The sequence below is a fragment of the Bactrocera dorsalis genome, chromosome 3 (genome assembly GCF_023373825.1).
Source record: "Bactrocera dorsalis isolate Fly_Bdor chromosome 3, ASM2337382v1, whole genome shotgun sequence".
In the NCBI taxonomy this organism is placed as follows: Eukaryota; Metazoa; Arthropoda; class Insecta; order Diptera; family Tephritidae; genus Bactrocera; species Bactrocera dorsalis.
Genome location: NC_064305.1, coordinates 23890954 through 23908396, shown reverse-complemented (window position 1 = coordinate 23908396; position 17443 = coordinate 23890954). Strand labels below are relative to the sequence as shown.

The following is a 17443-nucleotide window of genomic DNA, read 5'->3' as shown; positions in this document are numbered from 1 at the left end:
CACGAAATAAAAGATTTATTGGCAGAAGTCTTTCGTCAATTGCTTCGCGAGATTTGCTCATTTTATTGTACATTAGTCAAATATAACGACTTGTGACAATTAAAAAATTTATAATATCGAGGTCGAATTTGAAAAGTCTTCGATCTATGTTTTACATTGGAGGTTAAGATAGTTTATAGAGCCGATATGCTATCGATTACTTTCGGCTGCAGAATACGATTCTAGGGAATATTCCCGAAGAATCGACTATTTCCAGATTAATTAAAGCAACCATACTTTCATTTACTGTCTTTCTGACTCATCCTATAAATCGTATTTCTTGTTAATTACTATATTTTCTGCAAAATTCAAATAAATTTTACAACAAGCTGTAACGAGTACAAAATCAATTTTCTGTGGGCCTCCCTTAAAGTAACTTTCATACATCATGATTCACTGTATTTTTCCCGTATTATTCCAACCTACCACTCCAACACCTTTTTTTACGTTCAGGTTAAACGCGATGACATCATGCAACATTCCTACGTCCTGCCTTTTTCCACACACAATGACGTCATCTTACCACATATCCTGTGACTACGCCTATGAAAGTAGACGGCTGATTATATTTGTAGTGAACACCACTACAATTGACGACTTTGTTGAGTAAAGTGGCAATGAACTCGGAAAAGCCGGCCGGTGGATCAAACACCACGCCCGCAATTCGAAAATGTCAAGCGAATGGGGACAGAATTTTGACTTAGTGTGGCTGTGTGGAGTCCACACACTTGCTCAGCTCATGGTGCGCAGAATTATGTGGCGCCATAGAGTCAGTGGGCTGGGAAACCACTTGTGCCTGTTGTTACGTGGAGTCCTTGCTTGGCACATCGACTTTTGGGGTGGCTGTTGCGTTATTCGCTTGATTGCTTAGCAGCAACATAGCAACAACCATAAAGCGAAAACAAATAAAGTTAATAAAATATTCAGCATAAATTCCCGTTGTGAACCAAAGCGAATGGGTTGGGTTTGAAACAGTCAAAGGAAGTCTTTATGTAATACTCCCTAGGCTCCACGTTGCCGTCTTTTAATATTTTCTTTTTTATTGTTTTGCTTGCTTCATTAAAAGTCCACATGAATATGTATATAGTGTGAGTACAGCTCTTTTATGCTGATATTTATACTCTTGTTACAGAGTATAATAATTTTTTCCACCTAACGGTTATATGTATCACCCAAAACTAATGGAGATAGAAATAGTGTTATATATATATGTATGTATATATGTATAAAATATCAGGATGACGAGACGAATTAAAATCCGGCTGTCTGCTTGTCTGTCCGTGCAAGCTGTAACCTGAGTATAAATTGAGATATCTTGATGAAAACCTATATACATATGTATGTATATAACTAAGCATTAAATTAATATATAAAACTTTAACCTGGTACGGGAGATTGCAGTGTCAAGGCACAGATACCTGTGGGGTAAAAAGAGTTGAAAAAGTGAGAATGGTCGCGCCCTCTATTAAGTTTAATGTACATATCTCCTAAACCACTAAAGATGGAAACAATGGGGACCCGCCATATCGATTTCAACCAAGCCTCTCGTCAGGTATCTCCTCTAATATTCCTATGTTACAGTGTGAGTGTGCCTCGCCTACTTCCATATAACACAGTTTCACATTGGATTTGAAACTTTCACTTTCCAGCATTTCACTTTTTGCAGGAATGTACATTTGAGGTGTGTCATCTATGACTAAAAATTGTGTAAATCGAACCTAAACTGTTTCCACCCCTAGGTATTCAATATGTGTGCTTATCGTTGACTTTTTACCGAAAATATCGGCCAGTGTGTGAGATATATGTACATACACACGAAATTAAGAGATAATCCTTCCTTGATAGTAGTAGTGGGTCAAAAATTTGTTAATCGAAGCGGGTCAATACTTTTTTTAGATCCCATCTTATATAAAGATTTTCGAAATTCCGGGTGTCTTTATACCGCATCGGGCAGTATGTGAGTTCTCGTAATAGAATTGAGAGAGCGTATTTTCTTATAATGATGTATATTTGTGCTCACACTAGACCCCATATAACTAACACTTCCCTGGCTTTAATCTTTTCAATTTGCAAGAGTAACATGTTCGGTTATAATCGAACTTAGCTCTCCCTTACTTGTTTTTATATGTCTATATCGGTGGGTTCGTCAAACTTACTCCGACCGAGTTATACATCATAATGTAGGTCTAGAAATATATTAAAAATAAACGGAAATCTTGAAATTCTCTAAATCTTTCACATAAGCCTGTTCAAAGTAGGTCTGGAAAAGAGTTTTCTCGCTTTTCAGAATGCATTTGCTTATTTTGTATAAAGTTTTGCCTTGCCCCGCCGGTTCCTGGGAATCTCTAGTACATCTAACATTTCTCGCAGGATTGTTTCCCGATAATGGCTTGAGTTGGAATATTTCAAATAAGACTGAAACATTATTTATATATATGTACTAGCTGACCCGGCGAACTTCGCCCCGCCCAATTTTTATTTTTCTTTGGAAGTTATATACTCGTATAACTTTACCACAAATAATATAAACTTCAAACAACGCATTTTCATTTAATGTTTGTAGCGCCATCTACTGTAACATACCGCACTCAATACCGCTGTTAGCGCCACCAACTGGTGGATAGCTCTTTGCTAATAATAAACAAAAAATTTGCAATAAATAAATAATGCGACTATAAGGAGAGTTATAAACTATCCTATCTTTCAAGTTGGACCAAAATGCACACAGTGTTAAAAATTTCATTAAAATCGGTTCAGTAGTTTATGAATCCATCGCAAACAAACAACGTGACACGTGATTTTTATATATTAAGAAAAAACTTTTTCATTACATTCTCTTTGTATATTACCAAATTCTATTTACCATTTGTATTATGGGCCGACATGCTTTTGTTGGTTTGTTGGGGTTGTTGGTTACTATCCATCTCCTAACATACGCCATTTAGGCGAAGGGGTTGAGCGCCTGGGGTGTTTGTAACTTGCTTTGTTGTAGTCCACAAAATGTCGTTGAACTTTGCTGCGTGTTGGCGTAATCTTGGTGGCAGTGGTGGTTAGGTCCACCACATCCACTACACAATTCCCGCGTATTAATAGATATGCATATTAGAAAGGTCTCTTGCAATACCCTCTAGCCAGCGGCATATAAGCTTGCGTGTGCGACACTTCGACGCCATTTGGTAAGATATTATGTCATAACGGTATATTCTTTGTCCCTATATACCCACAAAACGCAACGAGTAGCTTTCCAGTTTACCGGCGTTTTCTTTGCACATTCATTTGCTTCGCGCGCCAACCGTTATTATATACTGTATTTTCGGCGCCATTTTCACCACAATGCTTTTAAAATATCTTCTTGTAGTCCTTTTGTTTGTAGTCATGCTTTAGGCCAACTTCGGTGGCTTCGTTTTTTTGTCGATTACATATCCTTGCTGTAGTCGCACCCTGTCCGTCATTATTTTAGCTTTCGTCGATTGTATGTGTGTGACGAAGCGTGAAGTAAAAAATCAATAATAACATAAAAACAGGTTTTGGTAGCATGTTTGGATGGCTTTTCGGCCAATTTGGCGTTTGCCACACCGGTGTTTACCGTTAATGGGCCTGTTTTTAATACTAAATATGTATGTAGATATGTTGAGTTAAAAAAGTTTGTGGAATTTCCGGTTTTTTTGCGTGACATACGCCTTCATTCTCGTGCATTTGTTTGTTGTTGCTATGCGCGTGTCAAGCCTAACAATTATCCTTGTTCACTTTTTATAGTGCTCTTACCAAATTTAAGTACTGTTTGTCTTTTTATTAGTGGGTGGTTTACATTATCTTCTCTACCCTATTATGTGCAATATCACTACTTTAATTGCATAATTACATATTCATAAAAATGGGTAGTTTCTTCACTCTTCCACGATTATTTTCTCGTAATTACACCTAGAAGTGAGCGTTCTTATAACATATTTCTATCACTTTGATAGTATAACCAAAATAATTTCTAATCAATTTTATATGTAAAGCGGAAAAAATTACAAAAATTGCTTCCTGTTTGATTTTTTAATATGTTCTGTCAATCCTTATAAATTTGGTACACTAGTTTCGAATTAAATCTATTATATTTATATTGTAATTATTAGAGAAAGCTTGACCACACAGTAACGATTATTCCTCAAATATACATATTTATTTACGCTGCTTTTGTTTTGCTATATTTTTTATGTTGTATAACCCTAAAGTGTATCGTTACATATGTACCAATGGCTGGTGTGGTTTCTTAAAAGAAAAAACGTTCCTCTTTTCTTTAAATTTACCATTCAAAGTCAATAATCATGCAAGCTGTATTATGATATTTAATGTAGCAATATACCCATCAAATAATTAAGTCACAAAAGTAACGAGTATTCGTCTCCAAACGAATGACTTTAAATATACGATGTTTTGTAACGAGAAGATGTCACTCCGTTGCAATTGCCGTTTGTTCGATCGGTTGTTGTTTTTATTTGTGTGTCGTCATTTCTTACTGACTGCTCCATCACAATCTCATTCATTCTTGTCTCAATATGCATCTGTTATTCGCATAATTTATGGCTATTGTAACAAAGAGCGCGAATTCTCGTCATCAGTTCCAGTTGCAAGTTATGTAATAGTAAGCGCACTTGTCGTTTTTGCTCCAATGGCGCAGTTTGTTGTCGGTGTTGCCTGCGTCGTTTCAAGACGGGTGTGAGAATAATTGCATACTTGAATAATTTAATTAACATAATTTCGTAAGCTAGAATTTTAATTTGTTATTAGTTTTTATTTCAATTGTGTACCGTATATCTCTACTTTGATGTAATGGGATGCGCGAAAGTTATTGCAATGATGAAAATGAAATATAATTTTTTATATATGTATGCAGAGGTGAAATAATATTGTGAATTTTAAGAGGATTGCATAAAGATGAACGGGTTTTGAATGCAATCATTTTGGAAATTCAAAGTTTCTGATATAATTAAAATTGTAATGGGTTTTATTTATATTTTCGTGCTATTTCTGTGAAACTACATTACTTAGCAAATTTATTCCATTCGCTTTTTTATATTTTCTTTCTTTCTCTTCATCTTGATAGTTATTGTTTTGACGCCAATTTGTCTGGCCACAACTTGTATACAAGAAATCTTGCCCGTGTTTGGAATTGAAATTCTTGTACGGCGACCTGTGCAAGTCCGTGTGCGAAGAGACCATACTTACTGGCATGCAGGCCATTTTATTTGCCTTCATTTTTACATATAAATATGTACGTTTGTATGTATTTTGCGCCTAAACATTGTCGTTTCATTGCCATGCCATGCATACGAAATTTGTGCAATAAAAAATATAATCTAAAGTGAAAAAATCTTAAAGAAAGCAAATAAAATATGTATGTATATAAAAAAAAAATTAAAATGTTGGCAAAGTGGGCCACATAAAAACTGTGGAAATATGTAAATATTGAATTTGAAATGGGGGAGTTTAAAAATAAATGAAGTTAATGCTGATGACTTCATACTTATGTAAATATAACACCATACCGTTATTTTTAATAACTAAGCATAACAGTTACATGCATGGTTAAATTTCTTATATAGAAATTAAAAAAAAAAAACGGTTTCCAAGCTTTAATTTAACTCATTTATTACATCATATATCGTATTTTTCATTTGATTTTATTATAAATTTACATGGTGAATATTATTTGTTTCAATTGAATTGCATTTTAATCAAATATTTCGCATTCAACCCAGAAATATCTGTTTGTTTGCGCCTCTGTCCATTACCTGTCATCGCCAAGATATTCTGCCAATCAAAAAGTAAAATAAAATCAAAGTATATGCATACATATTTTTTATTGCATACTGCAAACTTGACTCACTTGGCCGCAATTCAAAGCCAATAACCATGCATGCTCTTACCGTCGCCCATACGAATGTGTAACATACCTACATAAGTATATATTTTAGTATGAACACACAACCACGCACATTCGAAAGTCGAAAGGCACATAATTTACATTATTTTTTGGCATATCCCGTCGTCTGCGTCATTTCAATGAAATTCTTATATTCGCACAGTCCATTTTATGTCCACACTGTTGCGCGAACTCATCGTCTACATACGAGTGTACGCGTGCATTCACATATTTTCATTTTAGACCGCTTTTTTGATACGCGCACTAGTATAAACTGTTACAAGCTTTGTATACTCTTCATTTTCGTTAATATACTCGTATATATGACATTTTAATTTTTTTTTTGTACTTTTTCTACACCTTTTATTCATTTGCCCTATTTAGACGGTTTTCGGTTTTCTTGTGTTGGTTTCTTTGCGATTTCTCCAAATTTTGGCAAATGTGTGTATTGGATTTATTCGTTAGTTGGTGTAAACCAAAAGTATAATAGGGTCGCTTTTTCGTTGTTTTATGTTATTTTTTCGTTAAGGGATCAGTAGGGTAATCTTTTTTTTTTAATTTTTTTTTTTTGCATTTTCCCCTTATACCCTTATACTCTTTGAATTAATGTAGAAACCCACCTTATTGGAAGGTTTCGAAAAAGACCCAAAAATAATAATACCGCTCGACATTCGGAGCGCTCGGATTGCACACCTGGTACAGTACATACCAATACCTCAAACTTTAAACGCGTTTTTCTCAAAACACACTTTTTTAAACTGTCGGAGACGGAACCGATTTGCTTCATTTTTTTTTTTAATGTTCACAAAACGCCTGGCTATCGTCCATTTATAATTTATTGACAATGTTATGACAAAATTTATATAAAAAACATGGGGAAAATTAAAAAAAAACGTTAATTATTTTTTTTATTTATCAACATTTTTTTATGATTGTAGGGACCATAACCAATCACGCACTTTTTAAGAATAAATTGGGTTTTTGTGTTTTAGATGATCCAAACATGAGAAATCGTGTCCGCCAGTGAAAAAACGCGTCTCATTCACCCAGCCATTGTCATGTCATCGAAAAATTCCGAAAAAATTGTGTATACACTCCACGATATACCTCATGATATGGGAAAAAATTTCTATTGTACAATAAAATTTTTATGAAAAAAATGTCAAAGAAACAGGCCAGATTACCTTCTATTGACCCCTTCAAATTAATGGATTTATATTAAAAATTTTTGGAGATATTAACATTAGCGGTATTCCCAAAGGGCTTTTTAGTTTAGTAATGCATTATTTGATTTTTCATTAGATCTATAAATTGCGAAAGCACTTTTTATTAAAAACCCAAAATAATTTGTGTTCACTTCTTTCTATTCTGAGGTTTGTCTTGCTTACGCGTTCTCTTTAACAGTCGCACTGGATAGATGATTTTATTTAAATGAAAAAATTAAATATTTTATTAACGTTTCAACGACCAGAGTTATACCAAGCTTTCCAGTTTGGTACTTTGTTAATCGTTAATATTATTATTCGTTAACTTGATAGATACTAAATAAACATCTTTTGTCAACTAACAAACAAGCAGGCGCGTTGTGAATAGTTTACTTTTTATTACATGAAACTAATGTTTTGTTAAATATGCTCTTCTGTATGTATGCATAAATTGTTACTATACGCACTTCCTTTTCAAATCATTTAACAATTAAACATTAAGCTCACAAACTACAAGTTTTGTATTGTTTCTGTATTTATATTTGTTCTTTTTATTTTTTGACATTTCCCGCGCGGTAATTTCATTCATGCTTTTATAGCACAAAGCTTGTTTTCACATAAACATACTTTTTATTCATGACCAGCAAGTAAGTCGTTGCATTTTACATATAAATATGTATATCTACATATGTATGTACGAGTATGTATAAGTAATTATAATATAATATCGTCACACATACATACATACATAAATATACAGTACATTTTATATGTATTGCAATCAGAGCCATCCCAATGGCACCATAACGACGAGGTCAAATCAATTAATTACCATTGAGTGTGAAAAGAGCGGCACAAAGTGAAATGTTATTGCTTATTACACACTAAAAATAAAATAAAATCGTATCTGAAATGATTGAAAAAGTAGTTCAGCTTTTTACATTTGCATTCATAGGTTTGACGTAGAATATATGAATGACAAGCTTTTAATATCAAATGCTATAGAGAATAGACCTCACTCTTCAGTTCTCTGACATATATACATACACACAAACTCTCTATAGTAATTGTAATAAAAAATGTACGGCATAAAGAATTTTAACAATAAACTCACATTTTTCATATACACACATGGTCAAAATAATAAGTACATACACCCGTGTGGCTTTGAATGACTAATAAATTCACTTTTATTTATGTTTAGGGGGAAAAAATGAATATGTTACTAATAAAAATTGAAATAGGAACTTAAATTTCTAAAAGACAATAGAAAGACGAAAAGTGGATAGACAAAATAATAAATATATCAGGTATCTGTAACTGAAAAATTATATTATTTTCAGTTTTCTGCGTTCTTTTTAATTTTTGCAATACTTTTTGAAATCCCAAACAAGGCGTTTTTCAACAAAGTTCCATTAATGGTCTATATTTTAGAATGATTGCTCCCGAATCAAATGTTTTGGTCCCCCTCAAAGATTGTCATTTGGATTCAAGTCTCGGGACTGACTTGGCTAATTAAGAGAACTCACACCGTTGTTGTCGAACCAATCTCTTACCAACTTCGAAGTAAGTTTAGGATCTTTATTCTGCTAAAATTTCCATATTAGCGGCATACTTTCCTTAGCATATAGCAGCATTGTGTTCTCCAAGATATCTTTATACTAGAATCTATTCATGGTGTCTGTAATAGGATAGGATGTATTGTACCGGTCCAATTTCCATTATTTTTCGTGAATTCTAATCTTACACTTAAAATTTTTTTGTCACAGTAAATGTATTTTTTTCACTATCCTACCAGGTCAATTAGCTCATTGTAGCATTCGAAAATATTATCTTACCAATATCGCCTGGAAGGATTCTTGAAGATATGAATGGGTTCTTTTTAGCGAAATCTGACGATAGGTTGGCTGTTGTTATTTATATTTTCGATTCATTTAAATCTTTAGGGCATTCTGCAGAAACACAATGAACAATAAAACAAAACGTCCGATTTGCTGAATATATTGAATAATTAAAAATGTACTTATTGTTTTGTCCACTTAGAAACAAATTTCAATAGAATGGCACGCTTATTGCATGAGAGGATGTATGTCCGCTGGTGTATTTCCACGTAACATTATTTGTCACTTTTATACGTCAATTTGTGTCGCCAATTTTCCACTCTTTCCACTTCCATCATCCGTCAAACATAATCTCTCAGTGTTTATTTCCATTCAATTATTGATACATACATATATCCAAACATCTGTGGTACAGCTGTACTTAGATTATATATGTACATATGTATATATATATGTAAATAATGTTATTATGTCGGCGCGCTTTGAAAACGTTCTGACAAGTACGAGCTTACATTTGTGATACAAAGTGTAAATAGGTTTATTGGTTGGTGTTGTATTCTGCTTGGAAGCAGGCGTCGATTCATTTGACATAATAATGTATTTATTTTTATTATCACATTAAATGCAGCGTGAATTATGACACTTATTTATGGATTGTAGAGATTTTTTCGCTTCAACAGTTGATATTAATAGCAATTTCATATAGAGAGAGTTGTTTTGAATGTACTTATGTAATGGATGTAAGAACCTTTAGCAAGGTGATTGTTAGTGGAATGATGAAAATATATATAAAATTATGTTTAATGGATATGTCAAAATTTTAATTTCGGATAAGAAAATAAATTTATATACAACATTAAATAAAAAGTTTTTAAATCAGGAAACTACTAAAGCTAGCATCTATGATTGCAAATCTGTCCGTGAAATTATCCTCAAGTCGGTTTATTTGATGTGGTTTGAATGGAAAGAAAACCCGAACATATTTTTCATTTATGATGGAATCTGATGAATCTTGCTTAAATAAAGGTCAGAGTTAAACCATATATCGGTTGCCTATTCGGTCGGCCGGAGATGCCATACAATCAATTAATGCCTACAAATAAGTGACATTTCGCCTCACACTGTTACAGTGCATTTACAGAAAACGATTCAGGTTATGTCATTGAACTGAAAATAAATAATAAATTAAGTTAGATGTTGGTGGCAAGCAATGCTCGTGGTCTTTTTATAACACCATTTATTGAATTTAACTTCTGCTCGTTTCAACTCGTTACTAAATATTTTTGTTGCATTGTATACAAGTTTGTCTTACCTGTTTGCATTGAACTATGTAACTGTGAATAACATAAGTTTACTTTGCCGTCATGGTTTTTTTTTGTACATCTGCGTAGGCTTTTCAAACGTTATAATTTTTTTACATTACATTATACGAAGCAAATCTAGTAAGTGGTCCAACAATTACCCGTTATTTACATATATTTTAATTTTCTTTAAGTGAGACCAAAACTCATAACAAGTGAAGGTCGGGTTAGAAATGCACCGCTCGATGTTGTACTGTGTTAGATAATACATATTCAGCATCGGTAAACAAAAAAATCGGGTCAATAGGAACCGATGTACTATCCCAAAAATTGATGTTTTTAATTTTATTTAACATTTTGCATTTTATTTGAGATTGCTTTGCTTATCAGTTATATAATTTTATTAGACTTTGAGAAAAACATGGAGCATTGTAATTCCAGGTCTGATAAGCCTTCCTAAAAATAACGATTTTTTCACATTTAACCAAGCTCATTTATTGAGTTCCTGATGTTATAGCCTGGGGTCGTTTTAGATAATCTTCAAGTAAGTTTTTGTATCTACCTACTCTATATTTGTTGGTATAAAATAGTATTCGATTACTCACTTTCTATACTCGTTGATTTTGTGGTCTGTCTTTAGTTAGAAGATACAAAGAGCTTTAATACACTGGATATATAATATTAATACTTTTGCATGAAGTTCTACAAAGCCACTAATTTAGGCTTGTGTATTGTTTTGTTATTTACCGATCAAAACAGGATTAGATCGCGGAGAACGCAGCCCCTCTCCGGATAAAACCATGGTTTAACTGGTTGTGGATTTGAACACTTTGGATGAAATTTTTTATTTTTTTGTACAAACCTTTCCCGGTAATATACATTTTTCTACCTGTCTATTTTTACATAAAATGCTGTTTGAGGGAACATTTTCCACATTCTTAATGCATTGCTGTACCTCAGCAGTACCAAACATTATTATGTCTTCCTTACTAAAATCTCTTGTTATTTCGATCTCTAATTTTACACAACTCCCCTTTTATAGTCATCAGGCAACTCAAATCGGAGCCTTGATAGAGAAACCTCGTAATCCTGAGCCATCAATTGGTATCAGAGTAATGGAAAGGCTAGGAAAACCGAAAAAGTTTAATAAAATCGTAAAGAAAAGGTATTTTACTAGCAAAGACACACTTGAACATAAACCATCAGCCGATATAAATTTGTTTCAAGCAACAATTGGTTGCAAAGTTGAAGAAACATTAACTGATCTCTTGAGCGATTCAGTGAGTTGTTCAAGTTTGTCGTCAACAAATTTGAGAAGAACTCGCAAGCGAGCGAAACCACTAAAGAGAACAGCGATGTTGTTGAAACCGAATTTTTTCATGAAAATTACGCGTGATAAGAAGAAAGAACGATTAAACTTAAAAAAGATTTCAAAAACCTATCTGAACCAGGCTCGTCGTATAGTTTTAGATCAAGTGCAGGCTGAGCAGGAAGCTCTCAAAACGTCACTGAGACGAGAATTTAAACAGATGAGAGAGCGAAATAGCAAAAAATATGGTGAAGAGCGCCACTATCGGCAATACATTAGCAGTAGGCAAGGTATTAAGAAGCGTATTAAAAATATAGAAGATCTTTATGCGGAACAAGTGATTAAAATTGGACGGACTAGTTATGCTAGTATTAGAAGGGAATTGATACAATCCAGATTGTATATGAAGTGCTTACTCCAACTCATCAGTAGTTATGGAATCAATTGATATGTTTACGAATCGAATTATTGTTTCTTTTTGTTATTATAGTATCTATGCAGGTCATATGTTACTAATTATGTTAAATAGTATTCGTTATATATAGGTTAAGAAATTTATATCAAAAAAAAAAAAAAAAAATAAAAAATAATTAAATTGAATTTCCGGATATGAATATTAATGTTTGTAACAGAAATCCCTATGGTATGTTCCCATCCGTTGAGTCCAATTTTCTTTGACTCGTGGGAGCATTTCGTCTGGTGATGTTTTGCTCCAATGACTGAATCGAAGCGGGATTGACAGCATAGAGTTTGCATATACAAACAGAAAAAAGTCTAACGGTGCGATATCACATCAACATGATCTTGGTGGACAATCGATCAGTCCAAAACGTGAAATTATCTGATCACCGAAATGTTATCTCAATAAATCCATTGATTGATGCGATGTGTGGGATGTGGCGTCTTATTGAAACCAAATGTCGCCGAGGTGACGAATCTTCTTGGAACTTTTCAAGAGCCCATACAGCGAAGAGATATCGCTTGGGAAGGTCGAGCAACTTCAGTTCTTGCGCAAACTGTATTTTGTACGCTTTCAATTTAAGATCTGCACGTAAAATGTGCCAAGTCATTGCATATGACAGTCTGAGTTGCTGCGAACGGCGCCGAATCGACTCGCCACTGTCTTCGTGTACACTCTCAGCTTCGGCTCCTATATTTTCTTTACTGTGTGCTGTGTGCAATAATGAATCCCTGGTCTCAAGATGGGTGATGGCGTTGCGAATAGTGCGCTCAGTAGGCCGATTAAGTTGGCTAAAAGTTGAGCGAAGCGGGCGAAACAGATTCTTTACGAAACGTTAATTTTCGTTATAAAGTTGAACAATTTGTAAACATTGTTCAGTAGTAAGTTTTTTCATGATGAAATGCCAAACGGTACTGAACAAAAATTACAAATTAAATTATGCTTGATGCTACTCACGCGTGATCTGTCAAAAAAAGGCTATTGAAAAAGTACCTCTATTGGATTACCCGTTATATAATTATGTAAGGCGGGACAAAGATCTGGATTGATTTTATCTATCGCTAAACCACAAAGTGTTCAAGAGATTTTTTATACCTAGTAGAAAACGTCGGAGGCTCTATTGTAAGAATGTATAAACGGGAACTAGTCCCTCAGTTTTTTTTTCAGATATTTATCCGAAACTGTGCAGACTAGAGAATATTATGTGAAAATATCCATGCAAAAATGCATGTGGAGTCAAGTAATTTAATTTAAACTTTGAAACAGTGACTAGTTATAAAACTCAAGCTTTAATCTACAATCACACATCAAATAGTTTCGAGCAGTAGTTATTAGAATTTGCTGGGTTTAAGAGCCGTCTAACGGTTAATAAGTATTCGTATTCGCTTTTCGTAAGCTGTTGCTCAAATGTACTATGACCGCCGGTCGACCTCAATAGTTTCTTGTGCTCACCTTGGTAAAACAGTAATCACCGCCGTCGTGTTCACCATCAGCACCCCGAACAAAATAAATAAACATTGCTTTGGTCGCCCCGCACTATAAGTGCATTTGATGCAAGTGTGCAACACTGTCGTCCATTCGATACTGGTACCTGTGTACGTGCATCAATTATGTAAAACGTGTTCTGTGTTTGGTACTTCTTACTATACTGTTATTATTGTTTGGTTTTGTTTTTTTACATTCAACAACCCTCGTACTTTGTACGCTTAACTTGTCACCACCCGCGGCTTTGGTTCGTTCTTGGATTGGTTTGGCCTGTGTGCGCCTGGTAGCGGCGGATATGAGCTTGGCGGTTTGATGGTTTGCGGTTTCAGCCGCCAATATGTATTTGCGATAGCGTGCGCGTTTATACATTGTAAGTATGTACATATGTATGTATGTATAAATAAAAAGTGAGTTAATCATCATCACATTTTGGGGTGCAGAACAGTGTTGGTAAATGAAATGTTAAAAATGCAAATATACGCTATAAAGTTATTCATGATCTCAAAATATAGTATATAGTATCAATACATCAAATTTCTGAGAATGCATTGCCCTGAAGTTTTTTGCTTCTAATTTTAAAAGTTTCTATGCATATTTAGTTCGGACGTTTGTTACGAAAACTATTTCAATTGCAGTGTGTTTTGTTTTCAAATGCTTGGTTTTTATTTTTGCCCTTAGGTACGAATTTGTATACTATAAGTAGAATAATTTCATTTTAGTACCATATTGAAATTTATTGTTTGCTGACGAGTAGAAAACGAAATAAGACAATTTAAAGAATTATTGATAATACGATAATATTGTGATAGTTCAATAATACATATTTTTACAATTACATAACATTTTGATATTTTACAACAAAGTGCTGACAATTCAATAGCACATTAAGATTTTTATAATCAATAAATAACATAATGTCAACTAAATTGTAAAATTTTTGTTATACTGAGAAGTTGATACCACAACACAACATAATGACGAATGATAAAATATTCATAATACGATTAAAATCCACAAACCGATAAACTGATCAATTTATAATAAAATGATAAATCGAAGATCTTGTAAAAAATGAGAATGAGAAGCCAATAATTTTGGTAAAAAGAAAATAAACTATTACATATAATACAAGTTTATCGCCAAACTACTTATAAAGTAATTAGAACTTATATACTTATTGAAATACCTATGTATATGTATGTACATATTAACATAAATTGATGCGCTTTGCGAGACTATACTAGGTTTCTCAAAGAAAAAATTGGAATTCAAAACTCCCAATCAAGTTCAAATAAAAAACCGTTAATCCAGAGATATTGTAATTCAGCCGTAAAAGCTTCCGAAACTATCGGTACGGTGATCACAAACACTAAGTGGCATTGCCGCGTATAGCGAGCGAGTGAAGTGGTAGCAAATGAGACGTGAATAACACAGTTTGAAATCTATACAATAAATTCCAATAAAAGAAATAAAAATAGAATAAAAGCCGCGAACTTAATTGTTTATTTACATTATGAGATTATACGTTGCGAAGTTTTATTGTAAAAATTGAATCTCTATTCCATTTGTAAGGATCAGCATCGCTATCGATTACATAAACAGCTGACCTAGCAGTCGAGCGACCGAAGGAGAACGAACGGCTGTTTTCGATTGACTTTGAAATGAAGTAGTTTAGAAAATCAGAAAAATAGAGAAAATATGCAAATAAAAATAAAACTATGCTAGCCACAACCAAAGAAGCCAAGCTAAAATTTCCAAACGCTGGGACTGCTATTGCAAAATGCTAATATGAAGCTTAAAAAGGCGCAACGAAATTTACCAATTAGCTTAGGTTAACTTGGAAATGTTTAACTGTGTGAATAATGTGAAATGAGGTGCAAAAAATTCGAGTTTTTCGCTTTGTTTGCTGCACTCTAGCCTCACTCTAGTTAGCTAGAAAAACTCTCATTAACTAGAGAGCAGCCATAAGTCAGCGTACGCAAGAAGAAGTTAAATAATTTTTTTTAACATATATTCCGAGATTTCGTAATTATTTTTTTTAGAAAGATAAAGTTTGTGTCTTCCCATACTACAACCCAACGAAGTACACTTCAATAATTATATTTTATAGTAGCAAATAACAAAATCAACAAAAAACATTGAAAACATATTTTTTTTAATCAATTGACTACTTCGCTTTTTTTTTCTTCTTCTGTTGTTGCTTCCAATCAAGGTTCAATAATCTCACTTCCACGATCAATCTCACTTCCACTCTTGGATAGTCAGAAAAATCGTGAAACAATCAAGCGTCCCACCCACCAATCTAACAAATCATTTACCGTTTCTACTTACCGAATCTATTGCATACCTTAATTGTATGTGTATGTGTTTATAACTCTATACTTTCTCCTGAAGTCTAAAGCTTTTGATTGCCGGTTGATGCTATAAAAGTTGGATCATCCATCAGACAAACCGTTTGGGAAACGATGTATGTATGTACATACATATATTTGAACGGTCGATTAGGCAGAAGAGTGGACTGACTCACTCGTCCTATTTATATACATATAATACGTATGTTGACTGTCTTATGTGTGTTGAAGCGTTTAAAATACGCCCACACCTCGCGCAACTATTTTTTCGCTTTAGTGAAATAAATGTGTACGATAAATATGAAAAATAAAAATGGGTAAAAAAAAGTGCATTAAATAAAATATGTGTAAAAGTCCTTTTGCTTTAAACTCAAATGCGTATCTAAAGGTTTTCTACTTTCCCTTTCGAGGTTTTCTTTTTTTTTTTTAAGAAAAAACAAAGAAACTTCAAATATAATGTAGAATGTTTTGTATCGTTCGAATGCGTTTAGCATTTATTTTTTGAAGATTATCTCTTTCAAATGTGGGTCGCAGCTACGTCTCAGATGGTGCAAATAGTTGGTTATCATGGTGCGATAACGGTCGCTATTGACAGTTACGTCCTCAGCGACATCATTTTTTGAAGAAATATGGACCGATGATTCTATCGGCAAATCAACCATACCATTGTTTTTTCTGGATGAAATGGCAGCTCTTGTATCGCTCTTCCTCCCAAAATTTGGCTCAAAAACGTCGGATCTTTTTAGAACTTTTTAAAAGCCCATAGAGCGAAGCGACGTCCCTTGGGAAGCGGCTTCAGTTCTTATACAAGCTGTATTTTGTACGCTTTCAATTTAAGATCTCAACGTCTTATGTTGATCATAAGTATAGAGCGAAGCGCCCGAAACACGTTCTTTACAGAACGTGAATTTATAAGTTGAACGTGAACGTAATAAAGTTGAACGATTTGTAAACGTTGTTCAGGCGTAAGACTTTCCATGATGAAATGCCAAAAAATACTTAACGAAAAAAAAACATGACAGCTTAAGGGATAGTCTCAGTGTGGCCCTCCGAAAATCACTGACTTTGGTGATTTTTGTTTTTCATGTTGAAATTAACTAATCGGTCCAGTTTTTTTTAGAAATAAATACATTCATGACGAATACAAAATGATTTTTACAGAGTGTATAATAGTTAAATAAATTGTTGAAATGACACTATAAAAAGAGGTCCATGAACGCAATTTTGATCTAAAAGAAACATTTTAAAAATATTATTAATTTATAGGAAAGTCGCTTAGCGCTATGGAAGCTTTTTTTCCTTTTGAAATTTGACAAAATAGCGGTAGTTTGAACAAAAAGCATCTAATTTGGCCCCTTTTTCGAGGAACGACGTTAAAAATATTCTCTCCGAATTGGAACTACATAGGTATCTTCAAAACTCTTCCTTCGAGAGATCAGATAATGCAACAAAAAATCGATTTGTCGAAAATTTTACTGAAACGACTCACGTGTGATTTTTCAAAAAAGACTATTGAAAAAAGTACCTCTACTTCGATTACC

General features: G+C 33.6%; 1 protein-coding gene across 22 annotated transcripts in view; it reads left to right on the top strand.

Moving 5' to 3' along the window:
• Nucleotides 1-17443, top strand: part of LOC105228676 (protein hu-li tai shao) — a 75553-nt gene that overhangs the window by 17782 nt on the left and 40328 nt on the right. Inside the window, exon 1 of one of the 22 annotated variants that reach the window (XM_029551287.2) lies at nucleotides 4682-4787. The exons of the other annotated variants lie outside the window; for them this stretch is intronic. The gene's annotated coding sequence lies outside the window, so the exon portion shown is untranslated. Of the gene's footprint in view, nucleotides 1-4681; nucleotides 4788-17443 lie in introns of those variants that run through there. 22 annotated transcript variants of the gene reach the window in all.